This window comes from Cuculus canorus, chromosome 1, assembly GCF_017976375.1.
Source record: "Cuculus canorus isolate bCucCan1 chromosome 1, bCucCan1.pri, whole genome shotgun sequence".
In the NCBI taxonomy this organism is placed as follows: domain Eukaryota; kingdom Metazoa; phylum Chordata; class Aves; order Cuculiformes; family Cuculidae; genus Cuculus; species Cuculus canorus.
Window position 1 is genome coordinate 194,547,446 of NC_071401.1, and position 10,572 is coordinate 194,558,017.

At 40.8% G+C, this 10,572-nt stretch overlaps 1 protein-coding gene across 1 annotated transcript in view; it reads left to right on the forward strand.

The window, feature by feature from the left end:
• ORC5 (origin recognition complex subunit 5) overlaps window positions 1-208 on the forward strand; it is a 75,482-nt gene extending 75,274 nt beyond the window's left edge. The window contains exon 16 of the mRNA XM_054080267.1: window positions 2-208. The gene's annotated coding sequence lies outside the window, so the exon portion shown is untranslated. The remainder of the gene's footprint in view (window position 1) is intronic.
• The last annotated feature ends 10,364 nt before the right edge of the window (window positions 209-10,572 follow it).

Consider the following 10,572-nt stretch of genomic DNA (forward strand, 5'->3'; position numbering starts at 1 on the left):
GGAGAGCGTGAAGGGGCAGCAATGAGTCATCTCCGTGATCAGTTTTCCTTCCTGCTGCTGAGCTGAATCAAACCCTGCACCTGTCCATGAGGTGGCAACATTTGTTGCACTTGCCGAAGTGCTTGGATGCAAATGTGTGACCTGTTTCAAAATGTTTACTACACGCTTTTCTTTTTACTAATAAAAAATGTACATAAGATGAAGTTTGAGTTAATCTTTACAGTGTCTTCTGTTTTTGGAACTAGTGCTGGGCTGAGCTAAGCTCTTTTGAATCTCCTGCAGAGCTACCTATGGCTGCAAGTTGAAGAAGAAAGAAGGTTTTGAGTCATTCATGCGTAAACTAGTCCATGTAAAGCAACAGTAATACATCATAGGTTTTTGTGACATCTGTTCTGGATTAGAATTTGATATATGAAATGTGATGAGACTGATACTAATTTATTGAGTGCTACAACTCTTGACTCACAAAATGCAAAAACCGCAGCCAACTTTGCTCACAGGTTTCAGCAAAGTGGGGCAAGACAGTAGCACTGGGGATGAACGCTGCCAGCTTGTGAAGCTCCTGCTTCATAATAGTCGAGATGAAAACCTTAGCACCTACTAAGCAGAATAAAGAAGCTCCTGTTTGGGAATATTTATTGCCAACAACAAGTTGTGAGTACCATCAGACTTGCGCTCAACCTGCATGAAAATGTCATAAATACTCAAAAATTGTTGCAGATACACACATTAAGAGAATACAAGGAGGGCATAGAAGAGAGCTTTACAGGTAGCTCTGTGTGGATACACAGTAAATTTGGTCATGTTAGAGACATTTTTAAGCAACGTTTATATCCGACTTCCTAAGGGAAATAATTTAGTAGGATTTTTACCAGTTGGCTTACTACATAGCCATTTCAGGAATGTTTCTAATGGTGCTTATGATGAGGGTTGATGAGAGATAAAATGCAGATTCAAAGGTTTCAGACAGGAGAAGAAGAACAGTGTTTTTTTCTCTAGTATAATAGCAAATTATCCCAGGCGCAGTATTGTGTGCCTAAATTAATTAAAAAATCTTAAGTTTTTCAACAGTATGGATCCATAAACACACGTTACTTGTAACTACTTAATGAAATACACCGTATTAGTTGTTTTAATATTAACATTCAATTGGTTATTAGAAATCAGCTTGTAAATACAGATAAGTGATTTTTATTTACTGTTGCCATAGCATCTCTAGAAAAGAGATCAAGATCAGAACCAGTTCAAGACTAAATCGCCTATAGATGCTGGACAGGCAGAATAGATAGAAAGGACTAACTCTCATATTTCAGAACTGATGTTTAGTATAAGTCTTGGCAATGTTTGAACAAAATGAGTCATCTAAGTTCTGGTACAGGTTGCAACTGGAAAAACATCCCTTTTTCCTTGTGTCACTTGTGCTCCCATGGTTGTCTTACCTTGTCAGTAACCCCATCCCTCCTGTATAGCAGACCATACGCTCAAAGCTGCCCTGCACCATATTTGGAGCACAAAGCATAGAAGACATGAAGTAGGGGTCTTAGAAAATAAACACTGATAAAACTTGGTGCTCCTGATATTTTTTTCAATGTAATTTCTTCCACACTAGCCTGATGACCAATTCCAGTGTAAATTCAAAGAACGAAGATACGAGCTTTTGTGGAGTGTGGTTAATTTAACTGAAATGAGGTTTGCTGGAGAAGGAGTGGTTACTGAGGACCTGTTACAGAACCACTGTCCTTACATTAAATGGTACTTTGTGACCTTTTTGAAATACTTCTGACAGTGATATGAAATTTAAAGCTGAATCAGCAGAGTATGAGAAAGAACAGGGCGACTGGAGTGTGGATGATTGATGTAGGCTATAACTATGCTGATGATGAATAGGAGGATTTATTCTGACAAACTAGAAATATTTCTATATATCCATGTCAATGAGTTTATAACTGCTGAGTTTCTTACCAGGTGCCCTGTTCTGCGACCCCATTTTCATGGATGAGGGGTGGTGTCCTTTAGCCTCCCTGCGGCCAGGATTTCACCCCTGCTACAGGTAGTTTTAAGAACTCTGTAACAGATGCAGAGTAAGAGAATTGTTTGACTAATCAGTAATCACTCAGGACTTCAGTGTAGGAGTATATATTTTTTTGTAAAACCTAATATTTTCATCATTCCTGGGTCACAAAGCATTATACTATTGTAAAAATTATAAAGTTATAGTGCCCATCTCCAATGGCTGATCCAAACATCAACAGGAGCTGGGTCTTGTTCTTACAAGAAGAAAGGCATGGAGAAGAAATGTAGCTGTCATCAGTTACAAAGAAAACAGTGCCTTGAATAGCTCTCACTTCATCAACAGCTATGTTTTCATACATACAACATGGACATTTTGTTTTATAAAGGCTTGCAAGGCTGCATCCACATGTAATACAGAAAGAGATTTATTTTTTTAGCAATGATTTACCTTACTCAGGTTCTCCCAGAACCTCCTGATTCTATCATGATGATCTCCCTAGCTATTGTGTCTGGGTTTGTGCAATTTAAAGAGGTATAGCAGATATTTGAACACTTTCTGAATTCTGATATTTCTTTACACATGTGAGAATGCATCCGTTTTTATCATTGCTTTTCCAGTACCCGCGGAGTAGTTTTGCCAAGGCCATTCAGACTCTACCTACTCCCCTTGTAATTGGAACAGCCGGCCGTGCCAGGAAAGTAGAGTGAAGGACAGGATTCTTAGCAGGAATATGGGAGGTATTACACGTCTGTGACCTGTGAGCAAAATGTACGCAGCTGAGTATCCCAGGATTAGATATTCCCTCTGCACTAATGTTGGGAGACATGACAGGAAAGAGTGAGAAATAGCAGGTTTTTGAGGGTTGCCTGGAGGTCAACATGCCACGTGCTTTAGTCAGCCCACACAATTTTGAAACGGAAGACTTACTCCATCCAGGAGTAAATGCTGCCCGAGGTGACAGTAACTTCTCCAGTTTTCTCAACAACGGAACAGCATAACTTACCAAACAGCCTTATCACTGCTAGTAAATATGCATTGGGATAAAGATACAACTTGATTAGCAAGTCTAATCATATACAATACTAAATTTTTATGTATTCATAGATACCGGAATGGCTCCACCAGGATATTGGATGGAAGATTAATAGTAAAAACTGCATGTTTTCTGTCTCAGCTTGCATATGACATTTTTTACCCTGAACAAGAAAATTCATGTAAACTGTACAATACTCAGATAGAAGCAAACGTGCAAGCTCATTTTTACTTTTTGTTTCTTTATTTTTGTGTGTGTGTATCAAGACCATTTAAAAATAAATCTGAAAATAATAGAGAAATGTAGTTTGTGTATGCCAGCAGAGTTGAAATCACAGAAGTGCAATCCTTATCTTGAGAATAGCTTAAAAACTATACACAGGTGTGTCATTAAATACAACAGCTCAGTGGCAGTGTCTGTGCTAGAACAGAAAGCTGAAAAACGTTACAGTAAATGTAATTTGACATTAGCAATATATCAGCCATATATTTGAATAAACATGTATTTGAAAATGTCTAGGTTTCTAATATTGAAAAGCTTAGAAGGACAGTATTAAAGTAAGACCAAGACTGTCAAGCAGCCTGAGGCCATAGGTGTTTCCCTGCTGTTGGAGTGAGTGAATGACTATCTGGAAGCAAGGTGGTCTTGGAGTGAGAACGTGATGTACAAAGGATCAGTATTTGGATGTGGCAGTGACTAATACCTCTTTTCTTCCCTAAAAACAGCAAGGAAAAGAGGAGAGGTTTAGAACTGAATAAAGAGATGAAGGGAAGATCAGGACAAAGAAATGGACATTCCAGAGTGGAAGTATCCCTAACTCTTCCTTTCATTTGGTTAAAATATTGGTTTTGAACAGACAGGTGCTTTGGTTAAAAGTCATTGCCACTGGTGTTGCAGTTACCAAAAAGGATTTGTTGTACCAAAGGGAGTTACCCCCACTAGACAGCAAATTGCTGGAAGAAAATATGTGTCCAGTGGCTGCCAGCGATACAGCTGTGTGACTCTGGTATGGAAAGGGGCTGGTCTTCCCTTTAAGATGGAGCAGAGATGAACCTGTTGCTCTTTTGATGCCTCTGATGTTTTGAGGTATCCAGATCATTACAGGATTTCTGTATTCCCTTCTTTTTCTTCATGTAGCCTCCTGCTACAATTCTGTGTATTTTTTGAAATAGCTCTTGCAGATTGCTGCTCTAATGAGCAGAGCCAGCTCCTGGGGTTTACAGCTTGGAAGGAGTCTCGTAGGAGCTAGCAGAGCGGGAAGGCTGCTGTGGGCTGCCTGTCTCCCGCTTGGCACAGGCGTGTGTTGTTGAAGTAACCTGTTGCCACATACTGCCTTCTGTCCTGCCAGCACTTGTTTGGATATTCAGAGGCGGTCTGTTGTGTACTCAAGAGCAGGTGTTCAGCAAAGTTCTTTTCCATATCTTGGTTAAATATGCTGGACCATGAATGCTTTATAGCCAGTTGTCTTGTTCTTGCTGTTCGGTTTTCATATTTGTTTGATTTTGATGAAATGCTGATGAAAAGCCAGTGTCAGTGACAGACCCGGTGTAGTAGATGTGATTTTTCCTAAGCAGCACAGCAAAGGTGTAGTTTTGCCTAGATTCATTCAGCGCTTATGTTCTATTTTCCTGGCACATACAGATTTTCTATAGAACAGGATTTCTAATATGCTAATACGTTCCTTTCTGCATTTAATTCTTGCTCAGGGAATTATGTGCTGCCTGTTACTTCGTGTACTTGGTTCAGATATTTGAGTTCAGAGCAATAAAATGGGACCAATAGGGCTGGGGAGCAGAGCTTTGCTAGCAGGCTTTTCTGAAGCCAATATGTTGGTAGTTCAGAAGCTGAGCATATTCTGTCTTCACTTAAGTAATAAGGACTTTCACACAGGTACCTTCTAAGTCCTGGGAGTCAGACAATAGTTGGAAAGAGAGAAAAACAAAGAGTAAGGTACATAACTTCTCATTAAGACATCCTTGCCAGGTGAAGGAGAATGTTTCTACAAAATTCAGTGGAAGAAGAAAGTACCCAAGAGAGTGTTGGAGAGGAAATCTGTTTACCACTCTGGCAGCAAAAGTCTTGATTATATTCTTGCTGTTTCCCTTGTTTCTCTTTAATTGATCGTTTCTTACAGTATTTATGATGGTGCTGTTTCTCCCTCTCCCCTATTTTCATCAGTAAAATCCCAGCTCCATTTTTTTTTCTTACCCCATTGCACCCAGTGCACTGCAAGTTCCCACCTGTGCCAGTAATTTGTGCAGGATAAAAGATACCCTGTGCTGTCTGTAGTGCTGCCCTTGATACCAGCCCAGGTGTAGGCATCCCAGAGCAACTCTGCTGGCTAACTTCAACAGCAGAGAAAGGTTGTTCAGAAAGGTTGTTTCACCTTGCAGACTGTAGGATCTTCAGGCTGAAAAAGAAAGATGTGGTGTGAATAAGCAAAATATCTACAAGGAAGGCAAATGATGTTACTCACATGCAATTACTCGTGAATTCCAGCTGTACAGATGAATACACATCCCATTTTCTCACAGTCACATTTTATGTGCCACTTTTTGTTATTCCTTAGGGTTGCAAATAATTAACAACAAATAGCTGGGAGTTCTGCTTGAACTTCTGAGAGAAGTGTCATGTTGAGGTTTGGGAATTTCAGGGAAAATGAGAAGTATAATGAAAGACAAGTACATGGTTTCTCCGCCAATGCAAATAAACCCTTGGCTCCTGGCTGCCGGGGAGAGGAGCTGCCTCTCCTGTGAACGCGGGCTCTTTTGCTTGACTTAGCCTGGGTTTGGGGCATGTGCAGTAACCCGAAATATCTCCTTCAATGCTACTCTTCACTTCAGGCAAGATGGAACAAATCTGGAGCTATCATTAAAGAGACATGTTTATGTATCCTGAGCCTGTTGTTTCATAATGGCTTAGAAGCCTTCAAACAAAATCTTTTCTAATTTCAAGAGTGGCCTTTTTTTGTGGATTATAGAAAAAGTAAATAAGAAGTCTGAGCAAATTGTCACAGTTACTTTGTGCAAAGTTTTGTCCTCAGCAATGCTTCTGTCGTACAGCACCCATAAAGTAAAAGCAAACTGGCTTTGGAGATTTTTAATTAGATTGGGTATGTAACCTGGCTCTGGACTTGGTTCCATTTTTCCTTTAGCTCCTCCCAGTCTAATCTTAAGTACCTCTTCCAAAGCACAAAATTGGCAAAGCTTTTCATTGAAACAGTCACATTTATGTCAACATCACAAGGGAAAGCATTGGCTTTAGTTTTCAATGGTATAACTAACCAACCAGATTTTGCTAAATTTTCTTTACCCTTAAAATGGAAGCTAGTATTGTAGACATACCCACTACAGAAAAATGGACCTTTGGCAAAATGGTAAGCAGATGAAGTTTTTATCATTTGGAAAAAAAACCAAATAATCTTCATGATAGTCACCAGTCATCATGCCAGCAATAATTCTGAATAGCAAATATTTTAAACTATCTGTTATCTAAGTACTCCTCTCTGCAGTTATAAATGCTTCTGTGGTAGCCTCTACTTTCTTCTGTGTACCTTTGAAAATCAGAACTCTGAAGAGACGGAAGCTGATTCCTTTCATTCACTTGGGATGCACTTGCAGAAATAAATTAATCTCTTAAGTAAAACAAAAAGTGGGGAAGCAGAAGGTTAGACTGGAAATTCAAACTGCTCTGTAGTGAGTAGTCTGTGACAGCTATAAGCTTTCCCATGGCTTGAAAGCCTTCATGCTATGGAATACGAAAGTTGTGATTTTGGAAAGATAAATAAATATGTGGTTGGTTTACATTTTCCTAGGATAGCAGAACTTCATAAATTTTTTGGTGCGGAAGGCAATTAAGTGTTTGAGTATGGACAGCTGTTTTCCATCAGCAGCTAAAGAACAGCTCATCCATCAGAAAAGACAGCACTATCTCTGCATGTTCACCGCCGAAGAGATGTGGAGATTTTGGAGAAAGTCAGGTGCTGCTGACTTTGGTCTGCTGTTTCCTTCTCCATATCCTTTCCTGGGAAAGCAAGGATGGTGATAGAGCACAGTAAGATGATGAATATCAAATGCTACTCTCAGTAAGGTGCGGATCACCACAGGTTTCTGATGATCCAGGATCTGTGACTGCAGGCTGCCTTAGGAGCTGTTGCAGTCTTCTTTGGCGATGTGTTTGGTGCTTCCCAAAATACTGAACCAGTCAGAGAAGAGAGAGGGGCCACCTTTTCCTGCCCTTGTGCCAAGACGCTGCTGTTCTGCTTTCAGCTCAGGAGGATGAGAAGCCTGTGGGGCAGAAAACCTGGGTGTAAAGGTTCGGTCACAGGGATCCAGAATGGTTACATGGATCACTGTGTAGAACAGATCTACTCCTCATTCAGCTTGTTTAAATCACAGAAGAGAGCCAGTCTCAACAAGGATCAAGCTAACCCTTTTTACTGTTTGTGTCAAACAGTCCTCGCTCATTAAAAACTGGAATTTCTTTTTGCATTAAATGAGTAAGTCAGTGTAGGCTCCTTACCCAGTTCCAACTCCGGCTGCTGAGAAAGTCATTCTTGTATTTTTAGTAGGTTAAGGAACATCATTTTTATGCTAACCTTTTTCCTTTTGAATTCTCTTCTACAGATGCCTTCCAGAAATCTTTGGATGTTCGATATGTTACTATAGATATATAGTAAAATTTTGTCAGCTTTCTTATTGCTCAAAACCTGTGGTTCCCTGCGGAGACCTTTTCTTCAGTGTAGCCTTATTGCCAAGTTGTCAGAGCATTAATTAAACTAGAAGAATAAGGCATTGCATGTCATTTCCTATACTGGATGCCTTCATGTCAGGGACATATCTCCATGGCAAGAACCTGTATATAAACAAAAAATAAGCTTGGCAACAGTACAAAAGCTCATGCGGGCTTTTAAGTGAAAAATGTGGCAAAAGAAAATACAGAATTTAAAGCAAAGTATTTCTAGTGAAAATGAAGAGTTTGCTGAATGCTTTATTCCTTTAGCACAAATGTTTTGATTGTATTTGGCTACTAAGTGTATTCCAATGTTATTATTAATCTCCATATTTATTGGCTTGAACATTAAAAGTTTTCTCATTCTAAAAACCCTCGTTCATTATAGGTAGACTTAATGTTCTTTAGTGGAATTACAGATTCACTGTGAGAGCGCATAAAACTGTGTATAGTAAAACTTTATTCCATATAAACTGCTAGTAATTTGCATACATTTCATTTCACTGCATGGATCAAAATGTCTTCTTGTCATATATTATACATCACCTTTCTATTTTATATATATTTACTCTGCTGTTTAGAAGCCAAAAAATACAACACACATGTTGGTGGTTTTCCTGCAATAAAATGAATAGGTGCTTAAACTATAATTGCAATCCATTGCTTGCTAACCCTGCAGAGAGAGACACGGCATTAAAGAAACAGGAGTGTTCTTCATTATTTTTGTCACATTTTCAGGGCTATGGTTCTTTGTGATTTCACAAAATAAATTTGATCATGTGCTGACAACTTAAAAGAAAAAGAAGAAATATTTTCAAGAGCTGAAAAGAAAAAAATTGCTGTGTTACAGGGACTTGGATGAAGAGGTGACATTCGGAAGACAAAACTGTTGTAGGCGCACAAGGGCCTTCCCTTTCTTCTTGCCACATACAGACCAGTTACTGAGGGATTATGTACAGAGACTCTCCACAAAGAAGGAACATTTTACCTAGTTATACCTGGTTGTGCCACCGAGGCGTGGGACAAGCAGAGGAACATCCGTCCCTTACAGGCGTTGTCACAACCCATCAGGACACATGAGTGGGAGTTTCTGTACTACCAAAAATGGACCTGGAGAGCCCAGGCTGTAGCTTCCCCCTCAGCTGAACACAGGAGCACTGGCAGCATCTCAACGTGTCGCTTGAAATATTTAGAAGCTTAAATGATCCTTGCAGTTGTGAGGAAGCTGGATTAATTCCATGCTTGTCTTTCTGAGCTGGAGCCACGTGGCTGCTCTCCATGAGCAACTTTCAGTGCTCTTCCGGGTTCTCTATGCCCAAGGTGGGTGGCATGGCCAGAGGTTTCGGCCTCTGCGGTGTGACTGTGTGGTAGATGGGCAGGTGCAATGGCTGCGCTGCCAGAAGTTGCCTGTGGCAGCATATGCGGCACTTTCCCCTTCTCTCGGTGTCTTGACTGATGGTGGATGGTATTTTGGATGCATGTGCGGAAGCACGGTGTGGGTGCCAGTCTCAGAGTTACACTTCAGCAGAGCAGTTTCACACTTTTGCTACTTCTGAACCTGCACAAACCCTTTGCCAGTAAATCCTGTATGGCTGTTCTAGCAATGCCTGACGGGTTGTTTGCCGGAGAGTCAGGACTCAAGCGTTTTACATCTCAGGCAGCCTCTGAGGTGAGCGGAGCATGACCCAGAACTTAGGACCACCTCTGAAGGCGTGTGTGAGAGGTCTCCTTTGGCTCGAAGTGCCACCTCTTCGGACAGTCCAAGGTAGTCAGGAGCTCAAGCAAGCACTGAGCCCCATGGACGGGGGAGGGAAAGTTAAAGTGCTGCTGTGTTTGACTACGCTCCTGCGTCCTCTGAAGCACCAGAGCAATGTCGTGAGCCTCCTGCCTAGAGAAGGACACATTTTCAGCTCAGCTTCTGCTGTGGGATGAGTTTCCCTGTGCCGGTCTATAGTGCTGTGTCTGCCAGCAAGATGCACAGGGGGCTTGTGATGTTTTGCTGCAGAGGGCCCACCTCCGCCTGGGGCAAGGGACGGCACTGGGATGTCTCCCATGGCTGTGGTGAGGCTTGTTGTCCTGTTCAGTTCCTTCCCTGCCATTCCCCCTGTTAAACCATCCTCACCAATACTCAAGCGATTGGATGCCTCCTCTTTTTTTTAGAAAAAAGGTCTCTCCAAGTTATTCTTTAAACATTTCTGATGAATAGCATTAATCCCCTACAAGAGGAACACTCTAGATTGCTTAGCTGCAAACATCTTTTATTCATGAGCAGCGCACACCATACATTCACTCCCTCCCTCAAGTCTCAGGCATTATTTCAGGCAGAAGAAAGCACATCTTTAGCATCGTAGGCTTTTGAACAATCTGAAAATGTACAATGAAGTGGCAACACCTCTCAAAGGCAATAACCTACTGAAATATTACATGGTTTTATTGTCCGTGGGCATTTTAAAGCCTTAACTTGTAACCAGCAGAACTTTGTTATTAAATGATTACCTTTATGTACACACTCAGATCTTTCTGTACTTTTCCAAAGGATGATGAAATGCCAGTCTTAAGATGTAGATGCTGTATAACTTTTCTTTCCATCTCCCTACGTGTACAGAGTAAATCCCGAATTATAAACTCTGTCAGTCTGAGGGTTGCTTTGTCTCTCAAACTGCTTAGTTTTTAACACAATTTAACATAATTTTCCCCAGCACATCCAGTAACTCCCTTTCCCTTTGTTTCCTGGGAGTTCCAAGGAGAGGCATTACACTAGTTTTTAAGTCATGTAATCAAGCTTATAACCTGC